Raw genomic sequence first — 16,806 nt, 5'->3', positions numbered from 1 at the left:
AATTAAAATTAATTAATCTAAATTTTGTATAGAAATACAAATAAAACAAGCTAGCCAAAACAATGCAGAGCAATATTTTTTTTAAATGCTGGAAGTAGCTCCATCCCAGTTTTCAAGATGGACGATAGTACCATAAAAACAGACTCATTAATCAATGGGATAGAACTAAGAATGTCCACATGAGCCCACACTCCTACTGCCACCTGGGTTTTGACAGAGACCAACAATACACACTGGAGAAGTGACAGGATCTTAAGCAATGGTGGTGGTCTTACTAGATACCTACACACAGAGCAATGAGAATCCATCCTTACCTCTCACCCTACATTATAACTCAACTTAAAATGTATCAAGGACTTCAACATGAGATCTGATACCCTTAATCTGATAGAGAAAATAATGAAGGACTATGCTCAAAATCATTGGCATGATAAAGAACGTTCTGTACAAGACCCTGATATCACAAGCATTGACCAACAATTAATAAATGGGAGCTCATCAAACCAACAAAAAAAGAAAAGAAATGTTTTTCTACAGCAAAGAATACCATCATTCCAGTGAAGATTCAGTCTACAGAATAGGAAAAGAGTCTTTATCAGCTACATAGCTGACTAAAGGTTAGAGTATGGGATATACAAATAACTAAAAAAAATGAAACATCAAGACTACAAACAACCTAATTAAAAACTAGGACATGGAACTAGACATAAAATTCTCAACAGATAAACTACAAATGACTGAAAAACATTCCTAAAAATACTCTGTTGGCTTAGACTTTTTCAAAACCTGTTTTTAATAAGTATACTTAAATGCGTTGACCTGCCTTTAGCCCGCCACCCACCAGAGGTAGTGGAAAGGAAAGGCTAATAGAGCAAAGGAGGATGTGGACCTGTTTAGAAATAGTTCTTTGGAGCAAATTCAATCTATGTTGTCAGGATATCAGCAGTTCAGCTCCCAGGAATCAGCCTCAAGGCTCTGCCAATTGGTCTGAGTTCATGGAAGCAGCAAGAAGCCTACAGAACACCACCAGAAGTCTTTTTGCTGCATTTCTCTCTATGAAGTCACAACAAACAATGACCAGCAAAGAACAGTAAGGCATACCAATACCAGACAGCATAATCCACTGTCTGTTGGGTTATATTTATATCCTTTCCAAACACCATGCGCTCTCTCGTGCATCTCTTCTGGCAAAACATCACATACCCTTTTTCCAGGATGCTTCCAGAAAAATACCAGGTGTCTGTTCTTAGTAAAACACCTTCCCACATGTCTGTTTCAGCAAAAACATCTTCTCATAAGACAGTTTCCAGAAAAATATCACATGATATAACTGAGCCTCCAAAGAAGACAGAAATTTCCATTTCAATACTCCATTTCCTTGGCCATCAGGGAAATGAAAATTTAAAATATTTTGAGATTCTACCTTATCCCAATTAAAATGACTAAGATTTTTTTTTTAGTTTTTTTAAATGAATGACAACAAATGATGGCATGGATGCAGGGGGAAAAGAACACTTATTCACTACTGATAGAAATGAAAACTGGTGTGGCCACCATGGAAACCAGGGTAGAGGTTCCTCAAAATACTAGTAATAGATGTAATATATGATACAGCTATGATATATACCCAAATAACTCTCTATAGTATAAATTAGCATAGAGGTTCCCAGCCATCCATGTTTATTGCTTCTCTATTCACGATAATCAGGACATAGAAAATGGTATATTTATACAGTTAAATATTGATCTACTATTAAGAAAAACAAACTTGTGGAATTCTTAGTCAAATGGATGAAACTGAAAGCAATCATCCTGAATAAGATAATCCAAACAAATATCACATTTGTGGATGTTAGCTTTGAATCTTGTGGTATCTATGGTTCATTTGGAGTACTTGTAGAGGTCAAGTAATTAGTAAGGGGCTGTGAGGGTGCTTTCAAGAAAGGGGAGATAGAATGAAGTGGATTAAACATTTAAAGAGGATCAACAAAATAGGAAAGGTTAAATTGTGCTGAGGTTCCAAAGGACAGCATACAAGGGGGAATATGGGGAGAGACAACTAACACTAAAGACATTTCAAAAAGTAATATAGAAGCCTACCTACTACTATGTATATGAAGAGTTAAATAGACTTAGCCTGTAATGAGGTGACAATGTGCCAAGGACCAGCCTCAGCTTGAAGAGGGTTTCTGAGGAAGTGGTGTCTGGGAGCAGCAAGAGCAACAACTTGAAGTCAAGTCCTGGGTTACAAGCTGATGGCCTAAGTTCTGCTGTAGACAGCTTTCCAGATTGATTGCTCTTATTCTCAGACAGGTTTTTCTTTCAGTTCTAAAAACTCTCTGGATAGCTCATATCTCAAAGTTCAGTATTTTACTTACATATCAATTCAGTCAGTGCCCCAGGATCCCTTCTGTTTATCTCAGGAATCAGCATCCCATGACCCTAGCCTCTTGGTTCATAGAAAGAGACAGCAAGCAGGTTTGGCTTGGTTTGGTTTTGAACATTGCAAAAGAATTCAGAGATCAACTTTGCCTTTGCTAAGCACAGACAATAAGCTAGCTGTGTGAGAATCTGCCTTGAAATTACTATTCTTACCATTCCTGGGCCTGGACTTGAACACCTTCTGTCCCAGACCAACCTTAAACTCAGGAATTTGCCTGCCTTTGTAAGCACAAACAAAAAACTTTGTTGGGTGATATCTTGCCCTGCACTCACTACTCCCTAAATCTCTTAATCTTCTTCCTTAGTATCTTTCTGACAAGCTGGCTCATAGTCCAGCTGCCTCCATTTTCTTGGATCTGTGAAGCTCCTTATATAATTCTTATCGCATGCTTATATTTTGAATAGTTAAGAAATTATATTTTTTGAACTTATGTTTTCAGAGTTCTTTCCCACAGCCTTAAGGGCTGTCCTGAAGTTCTCAGCATTTATCATTTTGCTGAGACATAGGCATACCCTTGACTCCTAGACTCATGCTGTTTCTAATATCATGGAGTCATTAACATTGGCAGGAAGAACATTCCCCAATAACCTTGGCAAGGAGAATATTTCCAGAAGAAGGAACATGAAGTAAAATATATATTCTTTTATACAAATAAGCCTTATACCTACAGCAACCATTGACACATGTAGAGGCTAAGCTCTGCTGGCTCTGTTCCAGGGGCAGGAACCATGTCATGCTGCCCCTGTCATGGCCAAGCTGGACTCAGCAACAATGCTCTTACTAGACACTATAGGATAACAAACAAAAATCTCAAGACCATGAATGGGCTACCTCTTTTGGAGTTGCTTTCTAGTGAGGTCCCATAGACTCCAAAATATCACAAATTATTTCCAGTGCTATTGGTTACCCTCCAAAGTTCAATGGTAAGATCCTATTGCTGAGGACATCATGTATGTGACTCATAAAAGATAGAAATATCAAGTTGCAGGGAAAGAAATATGGAGCTGGTACTGACCTAGAAGTTTTATTCCTACTGGCTAGTTTTCATGATGCTGAAAGGGGCTGTGCATGCTACTAGAGGAGAAAAATAAGCATTAGTCTTACCCAGCCATGAATCCTCTTAGCTACAGTAATGACTGGTCTGGGAAGATGTACCTACTGGTGAATCATAGCCACAAACATCATGGGAGTAGCCAACTACTTTCTGATTGGCTTTAAGTCCATACCTGGCACCATTATATAGGCTAAGAACCTATGGTTAGACATGCTATAGGCCCTAAGGGAGAAGCTGGTACTATTATCTATATTAAACTAACTGTTGATATCTTATCATTATATCTATAGATTAATGCAATTCTCAATCCTCACCAGAGGAATTTCTGTTTGCAGTAGACACTGATTAACACAGAGACCGACAAATGGCAAAGGAACGTAGAAAAACCAGTTGGAGAATGTTCAGCCCTAAATGAGACATCTATATCACAATCTCTTCTCCAGAGGCTCAGGGTTCATTCCTGAGGAGGCAGTCATGGTGGATGAATAGAAAGAAAGAGTGTCCTCTGGACATAATAGGACAGCTGCACATATAAAGTCACAGCCATTGTGACAGCAAGTACAAGCCCCGCACATGCTCAAACAGACCAAATCCCAATATAAAACAAAATAAAGGACAAAATATTGTGTGGGTAGGAAACTGGGATGTGGGTCTTGGAGGAGAGGGGAGGAAAATAATATCAAAACACATCATAGGAAATTCTGAAAGAACTAATTAAAACAGGAATTGCGTTAAAATTTTCTTTGTATTGAAGGAAAGATTTACAAATGCAAATATGTAGTCTGAAATATTCAAACATATATTTGTAAACAATAGAAAGAATAAGAACCAGACATTCTCACGTAGTCCTTGAGTTTCTCAGGCTTCAGCTAAAAGAGAAGATAGAGTTGAAAACCTCTCTACACTAGGTCATTCTTCTTTAAACTGTAGTAGTATTTTCAGTTGTTGTTTGCATGGGAGCTATCGAATCTATAAGGGAGAAGTTTGCCAGCGTTTTGGGTTGTATTATGGCAGACACAAGGATTGCATGCTATAGTCTTATACCCCATAACTGTCTTTCTTATGCTGGGAAGTTTGTTTGATTGAAACAAATGAAGCAAAGTGACAAGCTAGCAAAGAAGACTGGAGGTTTAAATGTCATCTGAAACAAGCTTCTTTTTTTTTCTTTTTTTTTTTTTTGAAAAATCATTTTCTTGACTTTTCCAGCCACCCAACCAAACCTCTTACTGTTTGAAGTTCATTGAGAAAATCCTTTTGCAAAATATTTGCTGAGACGATGTAACATAAGAATTGCAAGGGATCAAGGCTTGTTCTGTTGCTCCTCCCCACACATCTATCTTCCCTAAACTGCTTTCTGGTGCCTGGGAGCTTAAATCCATATGTCTCAGATGCTGTTTCCAGAATCAACACATTGCTCCCCTACCTCCACCAAATACCAAAAAGTTACTAAATATCTCACTTCTGACTAAAATCTGCCTAAGTGAACAGAAATCAAAGTTCCTTCATAAAATCATAGTAACTCCTGAATACCCATCAAAGACACATATTGTCCTGCACTTGTTTTAATATTAGCAAGATCCATAAACAGCAGAACTTCTAAGAGTATTGGACTTTGCCCCCAGACCACTATCCAGCCCCGCCCAAGAAAGAACAACTGGGATGCAATATCTCCCAGAGCAGTAGTTCAGAAGAAAGAATGTGAGCTGTGTTCTAGGGAGACTCAGGCCCATCAAGAACAAAACTGCAGAGGTAGAAATGCCACAGAGGGTGAGGTAGAGTGATGTGTCATTCTAAGGAGGAAAAGGCATCCTCGCTCTAATGGTGAAATTTTTAAAACCTTAAAGATTTCATACCAGCTGTTTCCTAATTCTTAGTTTGATCCATTTTTCTCACTAGGAATTTTTACACCATAAGGATAGATGTTGCAATCACCCAGTTTGCCACTCTGGTATTTTTAAAGTAAGACGATGCCAGTTTTCTCATGCTATCAAGCCATCAAGGTCAGTAGCTTCCTCTTGACCCTCGAATTCACTTTCATCCTTAGCCTGTACATGATGCACCTGAGCCTTAACAGATATTAACTAAGTCTATGCCTTGAACGTTCTTCCTTTGCCCTCTATTTTATTATTTTACCACCGTTTTCTTTATTCTTGGAAATTATATATATATATATATATATATATATATATATATATGTGTGTGTGTGTGTGTGTGTGTGTGTGTGTGTACAATGGCTTATGAGCATATCAACACCCCCATTTGTTCTCTCTTTCACCCCAATAGCCCCAATAACTCACCATTTCAACTTCACATCTATTTGGGTTCTTTTTTTTATTTTATATAATGCACTCAGTCCAAATAGTGCTGCCCATATGTATATGGTATGGGGTCAACCATGGGAGCATAAAAACCTTATTAGTGGCTATATCTTCAAAATAGAATGATTGTCCTTTGCCCCCAAAATGATTAACTTCAAATGGCTTCTCAGTAAGGGATGGGTTGCTGGGGGTTCTGATTCCGTTCACTATCTATATTCTGTGACCTCCCCTCCCTCATCTTCTTCCCAACTCTCTGTGATGGCAGAAGTTAGGGAAGTATAGGAGACTCAAGATAGACCTATTGGGAACATAGATCAGAAAGCATGGAAATCACTTGAACTGTCAATAAAGAATTGTATATCCCTTTGGGCATATAGTGGAGTCATCTATCCCCACTTTTAAGTTCTTTTAGGACTTTATCTGCTTGTGGACCACATGTTACTTCTAGGCCAGAGTGTCAACCTGTCAGTAAAACCTTCCAGAGCCCAGATTTTCTCCCACAGTGTACCATTCTCCTGGTGGTTTAAGTGAGGGTTCATGAGCACAGTCTCCCTGACAACAAGCAATAGATTAAGCACCTAATAAGAATTATTCCGTGTTGCCCTAAGCTTATGCAATCTAGAGGATTGTGAATACTGTAGCAAAACCCAACAGTTCCTGGAGATTATACTAAAGAAAAGAATCACTGGTTTCTCCTTCCCTTCGTGGGCCTTATGATTCTCTAAGCCAAATAGCAGGGAGGCTTCAACAGTTATTTTCAGAAACTGAAGACACCAGGAAAACATAAAATAAAATAGAATGCTGTCTCTTTCCTTGTTAAATGTATGCTTATGTAATGGATGCTGTGTCTATGTGAGCATGGCGGGAGGCATCCATGGTAGAGATGAGGCTAACATGAGCTGACTTAATATATTCACTGTGTTTCATACCTAGGATGTGAGAAATTCCTGTGAATCAAAAAGAAAAATTTGACAAATTGCTCCAGTTGAGCACAGATCTCCAGAACTAGAAAAGCCAGCATCCAGGTAGGAAATGTTGGCACCAGTCTGACCCTCACATGGTCTCCTCACAAAGACCATCTCCCTACCACCCACACACACACAGCCTGGCAGAGCTATAGATCCTAAGCAACAGCAGAATTTGAGCTGTCTGTTCATCTCTGTCTCTCTTGGCCTAGATGATCTCTGTTGGAAGATAAAGGAACGGGAGGGGAAAGATGAGATTTTTCTTCTTTGCTCATTGCAGACCCTCAAGACATTGTCAATTCCAGAAACCAGACTTCAAACTGAGTAAGATTGTGCTGGACTTTTAATAACCAAAGGTGATCAGAAAACTGAGAGAAAACACCCATGGACCCATTACTAGAGAGGAAAGTTATTTTGACACAGATTGTCTGAAAGCAACGATCAAAGGAAGAATAATTGCTTCAAGTCAGTGCTGTGCCAGGTTTAGAATGTTCACAAAAATGGTTCCATACCTAACTAAAAATAATGATTAATTTTTTTCTGAAGCACTCTGGAGCTCATATATCCAAATAAGTGTTGTCATTCAAAGTAATCCCCAGGGCTATGCTCTACATCCAGAAGTGTTCCCATTGCTCAAAACATTTTTGGAATTGCCTTCTGAGTCAGCTTAAGGGCCAAAAGAAATAAAATATCACTTTACAGCCACTGCTCAGCCTTCCTTGGATTACTACTTTATTTCTGCTCCTCTTTCTCTCTCTCTCTCTCTCTCTCTCTCTCTCTCTCTCTCTCTCTCTCTCTCTCTCTCTCTCTCTCTCTCTCCCCTCCCCCTCCCCCTCCCCCTCTCCCTCTCTCCTTCTCTCTCTCTCTCTCTCTCTCTCTCTCTCTCTCTGGCTTTATTCAGCCTAACTCCACGCTCTTCCCTCCCATCCTGTCAAATAGGCCAAGTGCATCTCATGCTTGCTCTGCAGAGGCCTGTGTGGGTGTTGAGGGGCATAAAGGTTTTGGAAGATGAAGACAGGAAGCAAAGCTTTTATGAAAACAACCCATTCATATAGTGTATCCTAAAAGCAGGAAATTACTAGTCCAGGCACGGCTTCCTGACCACCATAGCTGGGATTTCCCCAAAGCTGAAGCCCTCTGCATCACAAAAAAAGACAAGCGAATAAACAACAACCCAACAACCATTTGGTTGTTTTAAAAACTGACTAACTTTTAAAAGATTCAAGTAATACAAAGTATGTTCTCTGATCACAATGAAATTACAGAAACAGATTTCATGAGGCCTCGCCTCTCCCTGGAGAACTGGGGAACCAGAAGTCCTTTCTCTTCAGTGGTCTAGCCACTGGTAAGTTGCCCAAACTCCAGAAAATAACCCCATGCCCATGTTCAAGCAAACAACCCTAATTAAACTCTGTGCATCATTTTGAAAACACATTAAAGGAAAAGAGGGACTTGCTGGGAAGAAGTTTAAACAGTGTGAGAGAGGTAGGGTAATTGGAGGGACCATGACCCTCCAATTACAAACATATTGAAGCTGTCATAGAATACACTTAAAAATATTTTAGGTAGCATATATGGGAAGTAGCTCAAAATGTTTAGATATTAAGCAAAAACTACTCTAACTAACTCATGGATCAAATAAGAAAGCAAAGGTGAAGTTAGAAAGTATTTTGAATTGAATGAAAATTAAAATATTTCTTAGCCCCAAATTTCTCTTAGAACATAGGAAAAGTGGAGTGACAAAATGCTTGGCGTTTCAGACTTCTTTGGCAGACTTAGAAACAGTAAATCATGTAACACAGATGGCATCCACTCAAGAGTAAAAAGGACCTCAAGGAAGAAATTGTGGCGCTATTGGCAAAAGTGTAGCCTTGCCATTACAAATGGCCATGCTTCACCACCAGGAAGTGACTTCTCTCTATGACAAGGATCACAAAGACAGAAGAACCACAGATAACACAGAGCATATTTGCAACTCTAGTAGGTTACTGAAAATTAGAATTAAGTAGAAGTTTTTACACACAGGCAAACTCCTAAGATTTTTATCTACCATGCCCTTTGCTCTCTGGGAGGTAGCAGGAAGTTGCAGTGCAGAAGAGTAAGAGTCCCTCCCCTAGCTATTCTGCCCAGGCTGAGCATTTAAACATCTGCATCTCTTTCTCATCTGCAACTTGCTGGTAACATCCTTTCCATCCCTTTTCAGGAAAGTGCTGGAGACTGAGCTGATGTAACAGAAATTAGTGTGTTTTATATTAAAACAAAATTAAGCCTAAGCAAACATGTTCTGTCCATGTATTGACAAGAATGGAAGTGGCAAGAAATAGTAATTCTGTGCTGCATGTGTGCCTGTAGGAAAGAAGGGAAATTGTTGGAAGTTGTACTTGCATTATAACCTTCCAGTTTCTCCCTTTGGTTTCTTTCTTCTCCTTAGATTTTCTTTGATTAATTTACCACCACAAGGCAACCATTTTGAATTGTTTCTTAGCTATCTTGGTTTTCAGCTCAGCTTTGATCCTGAACTTAGCATTTCTTCTCCCATTTTTATCTCCAGGTTTCTTCCCCATCTATGCTAATGATGTCAGACTCTTTCTTGAGACCCGGAAGGCTCTGAGTCTTTCCCACTAATCTCTCACAAATGTATATACTCCTGTGCACTTATGCACACTCATTAATAAATTCCCTAGGTCCTGTCAATTTTCTTGCATGGTGCCCCTGGAATTTATTTCTTCACTTCACTCCCCTGCAGCACCAACCTAATTCAGTTGCTGTTATCCCAATAATTCTCTGAATACTTATTGGGAGTCTTCTGTGTGCCAGCTATCATGAAAAATATGGAGGATGTGATGGTGAATAAGACATGAGTCTTGCCTGAAAGTTTCTCAGAACTGACTGCCCTTGGAGATGTTCTACAAAAGGAGCACACATTATGTGGCAAGTTTAATGGCAGAGGTGATAAGGGACTATTAATAGAAAGAGGTATGGACAATGATAAATTTCTATCAAGAGATGAGATCCAACATGAGGTGGGTGATCATGCCTCCTGGTGGAGGGGAGTATAGCACAAAGATTGAATAGTCAAAATATACTATGTGGAAGGGAGGAAAGTAGGAGGAAAAAGAGAAAAAACTCCGATCATACATATACAAGCAACTCTAAATGGAGTCTGTAGGCTGTATTTAGATATTTATGCATGTATGGTTGTAACAATAGTAATCAAAGGGAAAAAGACCAGGAATGTGAGAAGGAAGAAGAGAGGACATGAGAGGGGTTAAAGGAAGAGACCAAGGAGTTAGAGGGAAGAATGTTCTCCCACTATCGAACTTCTGAAACCTACATCTCCCAAATCCTTGCCCTGTGTTCTCTGAATCTCTAGTTCACATCTATTTCATCTCAACTTCTTCAGTGAGTGTCTCTTTATACTGTATCATAGCATTATCCTGTCATCACCACATGTATACAGTCATATCAGCTTACTTCATTTAGAATTAGAAGTCAGGCCCAGAATCCCCTTGCCGGCGACTCTCGACCAGCATCTGACTATCTCACTTGCCCAGATCAGATTCTTGTTCCTGTGATGTGTTTACCATCTTTGGCGCTATCATCTACTGCCCCTTCTGCTCTTCATCTGATTATATCTTTGGATCACTAAGTCTTGACTCTCCAAACGAAGGGGGGAGCAGACCCTGACTCTCTCAATGGCAGACATCATCTCTACTCAGAGACTTTGTTCTTTTTTGTTTATTTGTTTTGTTTCACCAGAAATTGTTTCATGTTCGAAGAATAAACTGTCTCCATCACACAAAGCTCTGCCTTCGAGTTCCCGCACTTAGTTACACCCATAAGACCAGCCCTTCTTCTCTGGGACTCCCAGCCAAGTGACCTCTCTCCACCCTCTCACTCCATGTTAAAGCAGATATGCTGCATTGAATCTTCACAGAGATAATGCAGTGAGCATTTCACTTTTCAAAACTTATATTCAAAGCTGAATAAGTAATCCTAAATTTAATGATTCCCAACCAATGTCATTGGCTTCCAAGTTTCTTTCCACTCTAAAAACAATAGTTCTCACTCATTTCCTTCAGGCTTGGCCCTGTTTTCCCTATTACCTTGATCTAAAACTCTTCAAGTCATATAAGTTTGGCCTCCTGAGGTGTACATTAACCTGCTTTATGTTCTTATCTCTGATTCTGGCCATTTTAGAATATCTTTTTTGGAGTTCTTTCTCTTTTATGCCAATGCTACTTTACAGCCCTGTGGCCAATACTCATATCCTTCTCTCTGATTCCTCTAACCGATACCTATTCCAGTCCCTACCCTCCAAACGTAAGTACATGTATTTGTGCTTCCCCTTCTAAATGTACTCAAGATTTGGTCTTGGATTATAGTTGCTGTGTCTTGTTCTCTCTCAATACTATATGTCACTCAAAACTTTCCAGATAGATCTGGAAGAACATGTGAGCTTTTCCCTTCCTTATTGTAGCCAGGGCTTTGTCTTTCTTGGACCAGTCCCACCAGCAATGTTATCCACAAGGCACTTACTATATGCTGACTCCGCCACTGGATGATACAGCCATATTTGTGTGTGTAGTTCTACTCTATGTTTCTCTTGGCTAGTTCCACTCAGAGCTGAAGATGCACCACTCAAGAGAGAGACAACATCCACCTGCCCTCTGGTGCCATCACACAACTATATAATCCTACAAGAGAACTTCTAGGCATTTCTAACACAGCAGCATGTCCACATCCTTAATTGTAGCTTCTCTCTTCCCTGGATCAGATGTAAGACCATAGAGATTGGTTTGCTGGGAGAATTCTCAAGTAGTTTCTTTCTATACTCTCCTCTCTGTAATCCATAGCTTCTTTGGAGTTCTTTCACAGGCCCAAGCATCTTAGAGATGTTGGTTCACAGTGAAAATTTCTGTGTAGTTTGATGGAAAATTCTAGTTCATAGTCCAAAGCCTTGTCCCAACACCAGTGACCTTGGGGGAGCCATTTACTTTTAGTGTGCCATACAATTATTTTAACATACATGTAACACCGGTATAGAAGTAACCAGGGTAATGTAGTTGGCTAAGACTATAAATGTCAAGTGCTGCAGCATGCAGAGACGTCAAGGCCAGAGGTCTCTGAAAATCAATTAACCTCCCAAACCTCAGTTTCTTCAATTGTGAAATAGGTCGAAAAATTGTCTCATAGGGGCACTTTGAGAATTAAATGAGATGTGGTTTCTTAGTAGTGCCCTTGCAACTAGAAAGGCACAAATCTCAGCATTGGTACAGTGTAGATGAAGTAGTTATAATCCTCAGAGAATAATGGCACAGTCCTATTCCCAACCAGGATATCAGCCAGCTTTCCACCTAAGATGGCTTCTATTCAAGTGCCAACATTGTCCAAAAAAATAAAATACCAGTGTTCACTAGGACTCCTCTAAAACAAGATTCCTTATTACTTAGAAAAGATTTGACTATCTTGTGGGAAAGGGACTTTAAAATTCTTCTACATTAGGATATTTTCCAATACACATAAAACATCATTCCATGTAATGGCATATATAATTCAAATGTTTCGAAATCTATTTAAGATGCTACAAAAATCTATTGCTTTACGCAATATATATATATATATATATATATATATATATATATATATAATATGCAATGTTGGCATATTAGACAGACATACTTTTATAACATCAGTTTAATTGTTCTGAGCCATTAAACTCCACTTTTTGTTGGTGGATTTCTTTTTAACAACATATAATTTGAGGCCAAACAGTCTAATATAAGCAGAGCAGAAAAAGCACCATGGGGCAATATCCTATTTTCTGCACATAGTGTCTGGGCCCATACATTTTTAATATTATAAAATTGGCTTGTTCTGTAATATTTTGATTGGAGATTTATGCATAGTGTCGCCACATTCCTTAAACAGATGTGCAATAAATTTGATGAAATAAAAATCTCTGCCTCCCGAAACTAGGACACTTACTCATTTAAATAATGCCCAACAACAATCACCGTGTGGATGTTTTAGAAACAGGGTGTTTACAAAGGAAAGACCTCAACATGTAGCACAGTTTCATTCCCAATTCATTCCAGATCTTCAGGACATCTAACTGACATACTTCTCTGTTCCCACAATAGCCTTTTTTTCCCTGTTGTCTCCTGTGAAATGACCACACCAAGCATCATGAAAGAAGGGAGAGGTTGCTCTTTTGGCCAGGAATTTGAGATGCATAGGCTTTAAATGATCCTGTATTTAGGACTCTAAGTCTTTCTTAAAGGCTGCACAAAAAAAGTAGAGAAACCAGCTTTTGAAATTAAACACCTTGCATTCCAACCTTAGTCCTAAAAGTTGGTATAAAATTCTTCTCCTCCTCAGTTCTCATCTACAAAATAATGGAAGTCATAAAATTTACTTTGCATGGAAGTTAAAAGAATGTATTTAAAATCCCCCCCAAGCCCAGAGCAGCGCATAGCCCACAATAGATTCTTTTGTATTTAGTATAGTTATGCATTTTGTTATAGTTACTATCTTGCTAATGGATATGTGTGATCCAAATGGGCTCTAGGAAATAGAGGGAACGAATCCTTATAAATCTACACCTGCTATTAGGGAAAAACAAAATCTCAGTATCCATTCCCTAGTGGGAGGAGATCTCATATGCAGAATAACAATTACATCAAGCATCTCCCCAGTCTACTTTCCTAAAGCCGGGGATAGAAACAGCTTTTACCTATTATTCGAAAACCTTCCTAATTCCAGAAATCATACACTCTAAAACACCTGAAATAATTTACACATTCCGTGCGATGTTTTTATTCAAAGCTCCATCATTTTAAACCAAGGGTAATCCCAAATCTCATTTAAATGAGTTGTTTCCGACTCCTCCCCAACTGAGTCTTTTACTAAATAATCTTCTCTAGCATCCAAAGGGACTGATTTGAGTTCTTCCTTCTCTGGTGAAGATGCTAATGAACACCACTTGTCAAAAGCTTAAACGCTAAAAAGAAAGTAGGACGTTGCATTATCTACCAAAGATAAACCTTTAAGCACAAATATATTTTAATTTTGTATCTTACTTGTCCTGGGAAAACTACATTTGAAGTCACACTGTCAATCAAATCACCCCTTAACCCACCAAAGTTGCTGCCTTATTTATACATGAATTTGAATGAGTGTATGTGTAGGTGTGTAGGTGTGTATGTGTGTGTGTATAGGTGTGTAGGCGTGTAGGTGTGGGTGTGAGGGGTTGCCTAGCCAAGACCTGAAGAAGTACAATACCAATAGACATGTTAGCATTAAAAAGGAAAATCTCACAGGTCTCATTAACAGACAAAGACCTAGAGGCAGCTAAGGATTGCTGAGACTGGGAGAAATAGTCCTCCCCAGGAATATGCCTCCTAATCTGCTCTCCAGAACCAAAGGACAGACATGAAATTATATACATAAAGTGGACTTAGCAGGTTGTATCTAATATTCAAGCATGCACATTCATGAATGCACGCATGTACATACATATATTTACACACACACACACACAACAGTAACAACTAAAGAAGAGGCGATGATTCTGAGAGGGAGTAAGTGGGGAGTGCTTGGGATGGGTTTGAGGGTGAAAAGAGAAGGGCAAGAATTATTTAAATATATTTTAATTTAAAAGAAATGGTCTCTGGAAATAAGCTAAAGAGCATTACAAATTTAAATAATATTTTACCGAGTTAAGAGTCTATGATGTTAGGAGGGGAAGTGGAGGTGGGGAGGAGTTATCAGGAGGACCATGATCAAGATTGTGTCGAATTCTCAATTATTAATAAAAATGTTATAAAAGAAAATTTTCAAGTAGTATTTATACCATACCTAAGAGCACAAGTAATTCAGGGTTATGTATGCATCCACCACATACTTAAGAAGCAAAATATTACCAATACTGTTGAAAATATCCTTGTTTCCCTCTCAAATTGTTCATTATTCTCACACTTGTAGTACTGAATCACACCTGTATCCTGAACTTAGTTGCTTTTCATTTCCATGTATATCTTTATATATTGTTAGGTAGATTCCCCTGATCAATATTTGTTTACTTGCTTTGGGGACTAGAGTAATGATTCAGTGGTTAAGTACACTTTCTGCTCTTGCATAGGACTAGCATTTGGTTCTAAGAACCTCCATGCCCCTCACAACCATGTATATCTTCAGTTCCAGAGGATCCAATGCCTTCTTCTAGCCTTCTCAAATACCAGGCATGCATATGGCACACATAATCCCCTACCCAATTCCCCTACAAGTTAACAAAGGCTAATCAATAAAAGCCCAATGCCAACAATTAGCTACCTGATGTGGATTTGTTGGTCAGTGAGGACCCATACACCTCTAAATATCATAGGCTATAGCTAACGCTATTGCTTGCGCTTTAGAACTTGGTGGTAAAAGCCTTATTGCTGAAGATATCACAATCACATACTTGAGTTATAGAACATGAAGCTATCAAGCTGGTACTTTCCTGGAAGCTTCAACCCTATTGGGTTGCTTTCCTGGTGCTAAAAAATATTGTGCATAGAAAGAAAAAGAGGAACACCAATCTTAGCCAGCTATCTACTCTGCACCAGCTTAGCAAGACATGCTCACTGGTGCAACAGTGGCATAAATGTCATAGAAGTAATCAACCACTTTCTGGCTGGATTGAAGGTTTGATCCACAAAATAAAACCCACATCTGACATTATTACCAGGTCCAGGATCCTGGGATTAGACAGGTCATAGGGCCTAGGATGAGAACTTACTCTAATGTTCTGCTAAATAGACATTAATATTAAATTGATCTCTAATGTCTTATTGTTGTACACAAAAACACATTTTTAGAAAAAGGAATAATAATGAATTCATAATAGGAAGTCCTGGCTTCTCTGTTCAGTTTACCAAACTTAAAGAAAACACATTCTAATTCCCAATCTATTTGAAAGAATTAGATGGTACCCTTTCAAACTCAGCCTCTGAGGCTGGTTTTTCCCTACTATCAAATCTGACAAGGACACAGCAAAGAACTATAGGCCAACATCACTGATGAGAAACACAAAGAAATGCTATTTACCCCAGACATGAAACTAACAAGAAAAGTATTTCATCCAAATCCAGATTAATGTACCAATGAGTTTATTACCTATTTACAGCATCAGGGGAGAATCAAACACAGCTGCCTCCCTAAAAACCAAAAACTGTGATGCCTTAAGAAAGTTGCATTACTGCAGCTCAACCTCCCTCGGTGTTCTGTGCCATGTGTGCCCTAACAACTCCTGAGACAAGGTCAGCTAGAGTAGAACTCTGAACAGTTGATGAAGAATCTCAAATGAGAGTCTGAGGACTCAGGCTGGAGAGATGGCTCAGTGGTTAAGAGCACTCACAGACTGTTCTTCCAAAGGTCCTGAGTTCAAATCCCAGCAACCCCATGGTGGCTCACAACCATCTGCAATGAGATCTGATGACCTCTTCTGGGGTGCTGAAGACAGCTACAGTGTACTTATGTATAATAAATAAATCAGAGAGAGAGAGAGAGAGAGAGAGAGAGAGAGAGAGAGAGTCTGAGGACTCCCCCAACCTGTGATGGGATGTAAATGGACCTGGTATTTGAGTGTCCTTTGTGATTAAGTAGCTGCTCTTATATCAAAATGCCAATGCCTATGTCATGCCCAGAAGACAGTCCCAATGTGCCCATTTATATATACAATAAATATGAATTAATTTAAACATGCCCATAGTCATGGGATAAAGGAAGATTGGGTGTGGCAAAGAAGATAAGTCAGTGCCTTCCAGAAGATGAAGGGTCAGATATGAATTGGGTTGTAGAGAACAGATAATGAGTTGAAAGAGGAAGGAGAACCTGTCTAGGTTGAGAGAGAGACACAGAGTGATACCTGTAGTCCAGTAAAACCTTCACAGAACCTGAGAGGGAAATGCCTAGGAAGAAGCTTGCCAAGGAGACTAGAAAGGAAGGCAGACTACCAGAAACGTGAGTCTATTCTACTCCAAC

Source organism: Apodemus sylvaticus, chromosome 12 (assembly GCF_947179515.1).
Source record: "Apodemus sylvaticus chromosome 12, mApoSyl1.1, whole genome shotgun sequence".
NCBI lineage: Eukaryota > Metazoa > Chordata > Mammalia > Rodentia > Muridae > Apodemus > Apodemus sylvaticus.
The sequence above is the reverse complement of the archived record's forward strand: the minus strand, read 5'-3'. Positions refer to the sequence as shown.